Source organism: Homarus americanus, unplaced genomic scaffold, assembly GCF_018991925.1.
Source record: "Homarus americanus isolate GMGI-L3 unplaced genomic scaffold, GMGI_Hamer_2.0 scaffold25483, whole genome shotgun sequence".
Classification (NCBI taxonomy): Eukaryota; Metazoa; Arthropoda; class Malacostraca; order Decapoda; family Nephropidae; genus Homarus; species Homarus americanus.
In genome coordinates this window covers 4,719,019-4,731,128 of record NW_024726235.1, presented here as the reverse complement: position 1 = coordinate 4,731,128, position 12,110 = coordinate 4,719,019, and the positions used below count along the sequence as shown (strand labels likewise).

Below are 12,110 nucleotides of genomic sequence, written 5' to 3'. Positions count from 1 at the left end.
GTTACGGAAGAGAAGGAGGAAGACGGGAGGTGGGGGGAGGAGGAGGAGGAGGAGAGGGAGGCAAGACAGTGATGGTTAGGGAGGAGGAGGAGGAGGAAGACAGTTGCAGGGAAGAGAAGGAGGGTAAGACGGGCAGGGGGAGGAGGAGGAGGAGAGGGAGGCAAGACAGTGACGGTTGGGGAGGAGGAGGGAGGAGGGAAGACAGTTGCAGGAAGAGAAGGATGGGTAAGACAGGTGGGGGTAGGAGGAGGAGGGAGAATGAGGCAAGACAGTGATGGTTGAGGAGGGAGGAGGAGGAGGGAAGACAGTTGCAGGAAGAGGAGGAGTAGACGGAGCGGGTGGAGGAGGGGAGGAGGAGAGGGAGGCAAGACAGTGATGGTTAGGGGAGGAGGAGGAGGAGGAGGGAAGACAGTTACAGGAAGAGAAGGAGGGGTAAGACGGAGTGGGGGAGGAGGAGGAGGAGAGAGGAGGCAAAGACAGTGATGGTTAGGGATGAGGAGGAGGAGGAAGACAGTTACGGGAAGAGGAGAGGGATAAGACGGAGGGGGGGGAGGAGGAGGAGGAGAGGGAGGAAAGACAGTGATGGTTAGGGAGGGAGGAGGAGGAGGAAGACAGTTACGGGGAAGAGAAGGAGGGGTAAGACGGAGTGGGGGGGGAGGAGGAGGAGGAGAGGGAGGCAAGACAGTGATGGTTAGGGATGAGGAGGAGGAGGGAAGACAGTTGGGAAGAGGAGGAGGGATAAGACGGAGGGGGGAGGAGGGAGGAGGGAGGAAAGACAGTGATGGTTAGGGGAGGAGGAGGAGGAGGGAAGACAGTTAGGAAGAGGAGGAGAAAGAGAGGGAGGGAAGACAGTGACCTGAAGGGAGGAGGAGGAGAGGAAGGCAAGGGGATGACGGAAGAACAGGAGGAAAATTACGAGGAGAGGGAGAGGAGGGTGAGGGAAGGGGAGGAAGAGGAACAGAAGAAAAGGCGATGATGAGAAGGGAGAAGACGAGAAGGAGGGAAGAGGGTGGCAGGAAAGGGAGGTAAAGGGGGTACAGCGTGGTCGAACCGCACCCCCTCCCTCCTTCCCTCCTTTCCCCACATCAATCGATACTGGACCCCCCTTCCCTCCCTCCCTCCCTGGCCGCCTGGTGCTGTGTTCTCCGGGCCGGCTCACGCGACCGTCACCCCTCACTTACAGGCCGCTGTATTAGCAAACCAAAGCATAAAAAAGTACAGCATTTGTTGACTCTATGAACAGAATTGTGCATTACATGACCGGTATCGACAAACAGATGTATCGTCGTGTCGGTGTATTAATAAATCGGTGTATTAATAGATCGCTGTATTGAGAGAGCTGTTGCAGGAGACACCAGTTGTTCCAGCGGACGAGTACCAGGTAACTAGTGGGTGTACTTGCGGGCAGGTGGAGCACCGTGTGTTGGTACGCTGCCTGACGGGGCCGCCAAGCTTGACAGCTCCGCTTACTCCAGACAGTCTGTCGGCGACCTGACTCCTCCCGCCAATGACTGACACCTTGGTGGAATGCCTCCTAAACTTACTTGACTTCTCATATTATCTGCAGGTGTGGGTCTTCCAAAATTTAGCATCCAGACATTCGCAATAAGTAATGAAAGATAAAGGAAACAGTGAGTATTTTGCAAGAGCGTTATGTCTACCATCTTCCTCCGTGGGTCTCACTGCCTTCCACATCTGCCCTCCTGCGTGGCAGACCCTATAAGCCTAAAGTTTGCCAAGAATTGATTCATCATGATTAGACAACTTGCTACGTGGCAGGCAGCGAGGGAGGGCAGTGAGGGGAGTACAGAGTGAGGGACTGAGCGGTGAGCCTGAGGGGAGTCAGTACGCGGGCCGCGGCACAGGGGGAGACACCCAGCTCCTCTGGTCTTCCCACATACTACCTTCCCCTACCTCTCTCCTGACACTTCCCTCGGTCCATCATCGTCAGTGTAGGTTCGTAGGCCCTGCTGCTACTGTTCAGTGGCCAACACACTGTTCTCCCAGTAGAGAGTGACGTTAGGACAGGAGCAGTAAGGCCAAGATGATAGTGAGAGTGTGAGCAGCGTGGATTGTTGTAGTGCAGTGTTTGTTATTGTTGGCCGCCTGCCTGCCTGCCCCGCCACACCTGGGGGATCCCTGCCCCTCACCCACTTGACCACTGCCTCTACAGGTAAGTCTTCTTCACCCACTCCAGTGATCCTCGCTAGTGACAGCTGAGTGTGTCTTATAAAGGAGATAACTATCGCCCACTTTGTGTATGAGTGTCTTTGTAACACTAACAGGTACACGCTCATATACGATAACAGCTCACATGATGCAGTGACACCATAGAGGAACAGATAGTAGTGTGTGACAACTTGGCCAAGTGAATTACTACATGGAGATGTTCGACCATCACATGATGTGCCTCAAGTGTGTACCGCTGCCAGGGTGTGTGTACACTGTCTCAACCATTGTGGGACCTGTGAAGACGAGGACAGGAACCATACACATACAGTACTGTGCCCCTAACACGATGATTGTCACTTATCAAGGAATCAGCAAAAGGTGTTGCATTTTGAAGAATACGTCGAGATAAATAATTTAATAAATATGAGGCATGAACAGTTCAGTATATGAACTTTTATTGTCTGGATCATATTATCGCACAACACCTGTAAGTATGATGGAGGAATTCAGTTATAGTCCGTCTTGTAAGTTATACCGGCCAGACACGCGAGCTAGTGACGGAGGTATACGGTACAGTCTTGGCTATCACTAACAGGGGGCGGCGCGGCGGGAGGGCTACCCACCTCATGAATGAACCCGAGGTGATGTGAGTTATGAGTCACGTGAAATACTTAAAATTTGTACCTTACAGTATAAAATATGTAAATTATATCAACTTACACGACATGTCTGACTGTAAACCTGTCACTGCATGTGATACACTCAAAAACTATCTTTACTTGGGAATCGATGAATTTCAGAATGAACACTGCGACTTCTGTTGTTTCGGTAGGGTTGTCAAAATTCTTCGTCCGTTGTGTCATATTTTCTCAAGACAATTTGGTAAAAATATACTGTACAAAGACTTATTAATTACAAGGAATATTGGAATGGACAGTCGTCAGGTGTTACAAGACCCCTCACCAGGTTCCCGCGGCTCAAGCGACCTGCCTCTGAATAATTGAGTTTACAGTTGTTTATTGTGTACAACAGTTCTGGCAGATCATTGTGTTATTATTATTATTATTATTATTATTATTATTATTATTATTGTTGTTGTTGTTGTTGTTGTTGTTGTTGTTGTTGTTGTTGTTGTTGTTATTATTATTATTATTGAAAACATATGCCTTGACTTCTTTACAAATATTTTATGGAGTGAAATATATGATAATAATAATAATAATAATAATAATAATTAACGGTTTATTGAAAGAGCTTGGCAGCCAGAAGGCTGAAAATATACAGTTACATATTTGGGGAATGGGTTACGAATTACAAATAATATACAAGTAACATAAGTGACACAAATAAGACATATAATAACTAGATGGGGAAAAGCTCAAACTACAGTTCATTTCAACATAGTGACAGTGTAAGGAGCAGTGTTTACTGGGAGTGAATACACTGATTTATTACAAGTTATTGATAATTTTTACAATGGTTGGGACTGGGCTGTTCTTATAGCGATAGTGTGTGTGTGTGTGTGTGTGTGTGTGTGAATGAAAAACAGGTTCTCGGTGAAAGTATAGGACCAGGTTAAATATATGTTACAGTATAATTATCATGGTTATTCAATCTTTTCTTGGATGGGGTGGTAGTAAGAGAGGCGAAGGAAAGAGTGATAAAGAGAGAGAATAAGAGTGAGTGACAAGGATAATGAAGAGACAAGTAAAAGTAAATTAGCTTAGGTTTACATATTGCCTTTATTCCACCTGGCGATAAAACTCCCTAACGTTACCTGGGTGGATTGGGTTAGGTTACGTTACAGTTAGATTGGTTTAGGTTAAGTTAGGTTACGTTAGAGTTAGATTAGGTTAGGTTAAGGTATGATAGCTTAGGTTATGTTAGAGATAGATTATGTTAGAGTTAGATTAGGTTAGGTTAAGGTATGATAGCTTAGGTTAGGTTAGAGTTAGATTAGGTTAGGTTAAGGTATGATAGCTTAGGTTATGTTAGAGTTAGATTAGGTTAGAGTTAGATTAGGTTAGGTTAAGGTATGATAGCTTAGGTTATGTTAGAGTTAGATTAGGTTAGAGTTAGATTAGGTTAGGTTAAGGTATGATAGCTTAGGTTAGGTTAGAGTTATTAAGACCCAGTGACCCATTATAATCCTTTTAAGCAATTAGGAAGCCTCAAGTGTTTTGGTGGAATTCATCTATGAGTCAGCGTCATCAAATTTAGTTTACCAGTGTAGATTTGCATACGACAATAGACCGTTGCGCCAGCGGAAATGTTGAGCCTAATTTGGGAATAGATTTAACTCCCCTGCATGATGCGACTCACACTGACCTTGTTGAGGAGTTTTGAGAGAGACATCAGTGTACCTACGTGTCATAGGTTAGGTTAGGTTAAGGTATGATAGGTTAGGTTAGTGTTAGGTTAGGTTAAGATATGATAGCTTATGTTAAGTTAAGAGTTAGGTTAGGTTAGGCTGGGAGAGGTTATTGTTAGGTTAGGTAAAGTTATGTCAAGTGAGGTTAGGTTTTCTGAGGTTCTGTTGAATATGTACAGAAATGATTGTGTCTGACCTGTCTGTGTACTGATAAATGACCTGTGACCTGGTACATTGCGTCACACCCTGCCTGACCTGTGGAGGCAAATACTGTGGTCAGAGTTAATATCCCACCAATGGTCGTAAGTCATGGATCATTGCGACTAAACAAGAGCTTTATGAACGTATTAGTGTGTTAATAACGTCAATACAATGTTATCAATTTTACCTAATTCATAATATTTTGCGTTATATAAGGTCTTATCTCTCTCCCTGGTCACGCACTCTTCCTCCCTCTCTCCCTGGCCACACACCTTTCCTCTCTCCTTGGCAACGAACCTTTGTTTTCTCCCTCTCTCCCTGGCCACACACCCTCTCTTTCTCCCTCTCTCCCTGGCCACACACCCTCTCTTTCTCCCTCTCTCCCTGGCCACACACCCTCTCTTTCTCCCACTCTCTCTCTCTCCTCTAACCATGCACTCTCCCCCTCTCTCCCTGACCATCCTCCTCCTTATGCTCCCTAGACAACAACCATATTCTCCCTTCCTCCCTCCTTAAGCCACGGGCCCCTCCTTCAATATACGCCGCTTCCCTCCCTCCCTCCCTCCCCTCCTCTAGTGACGGTTTCCTCCCTCACTATCCGTAATTTCCCACCACCTTCTATTTCCCTATTTTCTTGTTCCTTCCTTCCTTATTTCCCCACCCTTTCTTACTAGTCTTCCATCATCCTTGTTTCTCCGCCCCTTCTTCTCTATTTCTTTCCCTATTTTCCGTACCTCTCTTCCCTATTTCCCTCCACCCTCTACCTCTCTATTTATCCGCCCCTACACATTCTATTTCCCTGCTTCTACATTCCCTATTTCCCCCGCTTTACATTCCCTATTTCCCCGCCTCCATATTCCCTATTCCCCCGCCTCTACATTCCCCATTTCCCATTTAAAGTACGTACAGCCAATTTTCTTCCGCTTTGATGTCTTTCTCAAATTTAAGCAAATTTCTCCTCAAAGGCGCGACCCCCCCTAGCATGTCTTATTTGGTAGTTGATTATGTGTAGTGTCGTATTATTATTATCATTATTATTATTATTATTATTATTATTATTATTATTATTATTATTATAGTTGTTGTTGTTGCCCAGTCTTCGTCGCAACTCTTAGATAGATAGATAGATAGATAGATAGAGAGAGAGAGAGCTCATGAACAGTATCTTCAGTATATATGTGTAAGAATGTACAGTATATATATATATATATATATATATATATATATATATATATATATATATATATATATATATATATATATATATGTCGTGTGGGTTTATGTTAATAAATAATTCACTAAGCTCAGACTCCTGGTAGGTGGTTGTGTGACCTGCCGCACCTGTGCTGTCCACCGATGACCTACATGCAGAGGTCAATCGATACAAGGTGTCACTTACGCCAGTCTGTCACACATAATAACTAACCTTCCGCATCATTCACTTTTTTTATGAACACTGTAATGCTCAAATGTATCTATAATTAAAAGACAACTAAATTCTCTTGCATTTTTCACTTAATAAATATCAAATCTATGTAGAATTTATAAACAATTCTGTATTAATATTCAATGTGTACTTCCGTAATTAACAATGATTTTCATATCTTTTTATATACTGTAGTCATCCGCTAATATGCATTTATAATTTTTTTCCCATCTTTTTAATTAATCTGAAAACAAAAACGGAGAAATGACAAAAAAGTGATTTAATATTGTGAGGTAATTTCTATTCTACACAAAACTATGAAATTTAGAATTGACGAAAAAATCTTTTATATATTTATTATTGTATTTTGAAATATTTATGGGGTAAATTTTACAGCAATTCTAATGGTTGTAATAAATTTTATACGTAGGCGGGTTGGGTGAAGGTGACCACCATCCTTGAAATGTGAAATTGAATTAAATCAAGACATAGTTTTATATTTTCACAGTGGAAATAAAAAGAAAACAAAAAGGTTTAATACTTAACTCTAAAGAATGCATACAGAGGGTGTAGACAAGAAAATGCTTTTCTTTTTCGTAATATTAAGAATTTGCATCTCTACTGCAGCATTTCCAACGCATTAACAAATTTAAAAAGGAAGTAACTCGACCCAAAACCCAACAATCGAATTTTGAACTTCTGCCGCCTTCATTTCCGTGTACTCCAACAATGCAACAGTTGCCTAAATTGTTATGATAAATGGTTACTTTTGGTTGTTTACTGAAAACCGAAAATATGTCCAACTTTTTTAACATAAATTCAACAGAAAACACTAAACAATTAGCATATTAAATAAATTGGCATATAATATAAAAATACAGAAAAATAACTAATTTTCATCTAAACCACATATTAAAATGAAATTTATAATTATTATTTATTTTAGAGAACTAAAAACGAGCGTGGCACAACGCTCGTGAACAAGGCCGTAACTTTTTTAATGCATATGTAATTACCGAAATATATTATGCACCCGTTAAATAAATTTTCCATAATAACAAGCTGTGGTTTTATAATGGGAAAACAGAGGAAATCGTAAAGGAAATGTTTTAAAGGAAGCGAGACAGTAGTACTAGAACACATCAAGTAATTTATTGAACAACTATATTTTTGACGGCGTAACATGGAATCGAATTCGTATTCTTTTACTTCAATAAGGAAAGATGTCAAAATTATTAGTTCTTCGTTACTATGGCCACAGTAAGAATGGTATTAATTATCTATTAACACTCAGAATAACCCGATTTCCAGTTTCATTTAATTCAGTGTTTTATGTGAAAAACGACATGAAAAACAGTCATCTCCTTAAACAAAAACAAAATAACGATAACGTTATTTTTGGTGTGTTAGCTGTCTGGCCATACGTATGTCGGTAGGCTATTGTCTGAGGTGGTGTTCGGATCATATGAAGATCTTCCCCCCCCAAAGTATCCAACTGAAGATCCTCCCCCCCAGGCTAGATCATATGAAGATCCTCCCCCCCAGGCTAGATCATATGAAGATCCTCCCCCCCAAGTAGGTTTGGGGGGAGGTTAGGTTAGGTTAGGTTAGGTTAGGTTAGGTTAGGGGTTAGGTTATCTTCAGATGAGCGCGACTGGGCTTGATCATATGAAGATCCTCCCCAGGCTAGATCATATGAAGATCCTCCCCCAGGCTAGATCATATGAAGATCCTCCCCCCAAGTAGGTTTTGGGGAGGATCTTCATATGATCCTGGTGTTCTGCTGACTGTTTCAAGAGTTTTTTTTTTTTACGGGATTACTGTAGTTCACCCGGACACAAGTCACTGACCCACATCGGAGCCTAGGGGACGAAAATGTAACAATAACAATAATAATAATAATAATAATAATAATAATAATAATAATAATGATGATAATAATAATAATAATAATAATAATAATAATAATAATAATAATAATAATAATAATAATAATAATAATAATAATAATAATAATAATTCAGATAAGTAAAATTTATAATAAAATAACCTGTATCCTTAACTACAACGAATGGGTGAAAATTTGTCACATCATTAGATTGCCAATTTAACACATTAATATCATACTTGGTGTAAACAAACAAATATTACGTATTTATATTCATAGGAATACGAAAACATATGAAGGTAATCCTCTATCATGATATTTTAAACTATCGTAATATAACCTTGGTTAGATTAAGTAATACATGATGAACGTGTAACTTACTTTTGAATCAGCGCTGCCTGGAATACTAAGTTGTGTGACCCTGCCGACAACATATGGCGGCGTCACACTAGCACCTTTTCCGTCATTTTCTTTCATCAATTTTCTAAAGATTGTCGTTTTTCAGAGCACGTCCTGTCACACATGGATATAGTACAAAGCGTGACAGTCTTCCCGCGTTCGTCAATTGTAAAGAGAAGACTGCTAAATGATGTAAACAAACATATCAGATGAGGTGGATTTCTGAATATCAACATCAATACAAAATTTACACTTAAGCAATATATTAAAATTGTGATAGTAAACACTTTTAAATATAAATGTAGTTATTTTATGTGGCTCTATGTTTACTTTATATACATATCCTCATTATCGAGTATAGATCTTGACTTGATCAACGGAAATTGGCACAAACCAGAAAACGGGGAAGTTGGTGGAAAAAGTACTATAGTGAGACGCTGCTTTAACATAACTATTAGTTTTAGGCATAAAGGACACCCGCCAGTAATACGATAAGTTAGTTTAGGTTTTTAGCAAGGAAGTAGGCACTGCTGTTAGCTGGGTCACACAAACACCCACGCACAACGTACCACAGAGCGCAAACTTGAGAGGTGTGGGAAGTCATTCGTTATGGCAGGGTGGTTCCTGGTTCACGTCCTCTGTTAATTACATCGACCTAAGATTAAGAGAAGGTTCAGCGCCAGGGCCTCAAAGAAAACGGAGACGAACGGGAGGAAACAAAGGCATTAACTTAAGTACAAATTCATTGCCTGTGTAATCAACCCTAATGCCCTCTACACTCTTTCCCGCCTGAGCTACAGAGAATTATTTCTTCATTCCTCTTTGGTCGCAATATTTTTTTCCTCTGCCCGATTTACTGAAAATTATTTCCTATACCAGGTGCAATGTTTCCCCCACCACTCATGCACCACCACAAGGCATATATTATAATTATGCAGCCTGCGAGGTAATATCCTGGGTCTCTGCGAGGTAAAACTGCAGGTCCTCGGTCGTATGGCGCTGCTGGCCTCCTACACCACCTACCTTCCCGGAGGCCAATAACCAATATTGTATAATAGTCTCACTTGTTTTTTTTTTTTTTTTTTTTGCGTTTTCCCAATTTCGACCTACCAACGTGTTCCTTCTGGTTATTGACACTCCTCGTATTAATACTCCGACTATTGATACTTCAGTTTACACCCCGACATAAGAGTTCACTATGCGTAATGAACAGCTAAAATAGATATGTAAAAACCGGTTTTAGGAAATTTTCTTCATTACTGCTGAATTGCTGATGTTCTTTTGTTAAGTGGATCGTGTAAACTGACAACTTGTATCATACGTAAGAATTAATAACAAAACAATAAGAAATTATACAAAAGAAATATAAAATGAAATAAAGTAAGTTCTAGAGGCCTCGGGTAACGAAAAGCGGTTGTAAAAATAAATCTTTTAAGGTGAAACGCGATGTTGTTTTTTGTTTTTTTAGTGAGGCGAGGTGTAAACTATTCAACACACACACACACACACACACACACACACACACACACACACACACACACACACACACAATGAAATATATAACAAACAAAGAATATAACATGAGAATTATTTACCATGAATTACAAATACATTAATAAATATAGCAACGTATTTATCAATTAAAACAGATACAAATATGAAATACAACAAGCAAGGTTATATATATATGTAAACAATGTATAAACACACAAGTCAATGATATAAACACAAGTTAATTATAGGTAGAATTATAATAGAGGAGTATAGATATAAACACAAGCTAACACATAGTAAGGTAAGCTATATAAACACAAGCTAACACATAGTATGGTAAGCTATATAAACACAAGCTAAAACAGTAAGGTAAGCCATATAAACACAAGGTAAAACAGTAAGGTAAGCCATATAAACACACGGTAAAAAACAACACGGCAGTTCTTCCCAAGACGGTGTTTGACTGTACCGCAGCAGCGACACTCAACGACCAACTGATGACGTCACGACCCTGTAAAGTTCACGGGTAAAGAGGCGGTGTGGGGGGAGGTGTTTGTGAGAGAGGGAGAGAGAGAGAGAGATGCATGGAGGGAAATGAAGAGGTGTGGAGTAAGAGAGAGGAAGGGAGACTGAGGGAGGAAGGGAGGGAAAGAGAGACTGAGGGAGAAAGGGAGGGTGAGACGGATGGAGAGAGGGAGGGAAGCAGACAAGGAGGGAGAGATGGACACGGGAGGGCGTCCCCGTGAAGATATTCGTGTTCACTGGGTCGTGGAGGAGAAGGTTTCTCACCCACTTAAAGGTGACCAAACCTCCTGGCGAGTATGGTGTATGAGGGCTCATCTTCACCATGGGCTCCCCTGGGCTGCACTTACCTCCCCTGGGTTCCTCTGGGCTCCTTTTACCTCCCCTGGGTTCCTCTGGGCTCCTCTTACCTCCCCTGGGTTGCACTTATCTCCCATGGGTTCCTCTGGGCTCCTCTTACCTCCCCTGGGCTCCCATTTACCTCCCATAAGCTTCACTTACCTCTCCACTGTTCCACTTCCCTCCCCTGGGCTCCACTTAGTTCAGTAGGTCTCTATTCACTTGGTTTAAAGGTAGGTAGATGAGAGAGGGGGGGGGGGTAGGTAGGGGTAGGAAAATCGTGTTTCAGAAATTAATGTAATGCTAAATTTGAACCCCTATGTACCTGTGCCGTTTACCTAATTAGCAGAAGACTATTGCGAGGTGAACCACAACACCACCACCACTGACATCACCACCACCACTAACTTCACTACCACCACTGACTGAACAACAACACTACCACCACTGAGTGAACAACAACACTACCACCACCGACTGAACAACAACACTACCACCACCGACTGAACAACAACACTACCACCACTGACTGAACAACAACACTACCACCACTGACTGAACAACAACACTACCACCACTGACTGACTGAACAACAACACTACCACCACTGACTGAACAACAACACTACCACCACCGACTGAACAACAACACTACCACCACCGACTGAACAACAACACTACCACCACTGACTGAACAACAACCATCACCACTGACTGAACAACAACACTATCACCACCGACTTCATCACCATCACCACCACTTCACCACCACCACTGACTTCATCACCACCACCACTGACTGAACCACAGCACTACTACCACTGACTGAACCACAGCACTACTACCACTGACTGAACCACAGCACTACTACCACTGACTGAACCACCACCACTGACTTCACCACCACCACCACTGACTGAACCACAGCACTACTACCACTGACTTCACCACCACCACTGAACACCACTACCACCACCAACTGAACAACAACACTACCACCACTGACTGAACCACAGCACTACTACCACAGACATCATCACCACCACTGACTGATCAACTAAACCCCCCTCTTCAACCCCCCAATACTGCTACTACAACTACTACTACTACTAATAATAATAATGACCTTGACACGGTAGCTTTTCAGGACCACCCGATCAATAGGGTCGACCAAGCAGATGTATATTAAAAAAAGGTTCTTCCTGTTCGTGTCTGTTGCTAGGTAGCCACTGGAACCTTTTGTTATGATGGGGAAACCTTGTGTGTGTGTGTGTGTGTGTGTGTGTGTGTGTGTGTGTG

The 12,110-nt window shown here is 41.9% G+C and overlaps 1 protein-coding gene across 3 annotated transcripts in view; it reads left to right on the top strand.

Annotated features, from left to right (window-relative positions):
- Window positions 1-1,801: 1,801 nt before the first annotated feature.
- Window positions 1,802-12,110, top strand: part of LOC121865463 (uncharacterized protein C1orf198 homolog) — a 30,667-nt gene continuing 20,358 nt past the window's right edge. For 2 of the 3 annotated variants that reach the window (XM_042364913.1, XM_042364911.1), the window contains exon 1: window positions 1,803-2,173. The gene's annotated coding sequence lies outside the window, so the exon portion shown is untranslated. Of the gene's footprint in view, window positions 2,174-12,110 lie in introns of all 3 variants that reach the window. The other variant, XM_042364912.1, reaches the window with a different exon arrangement.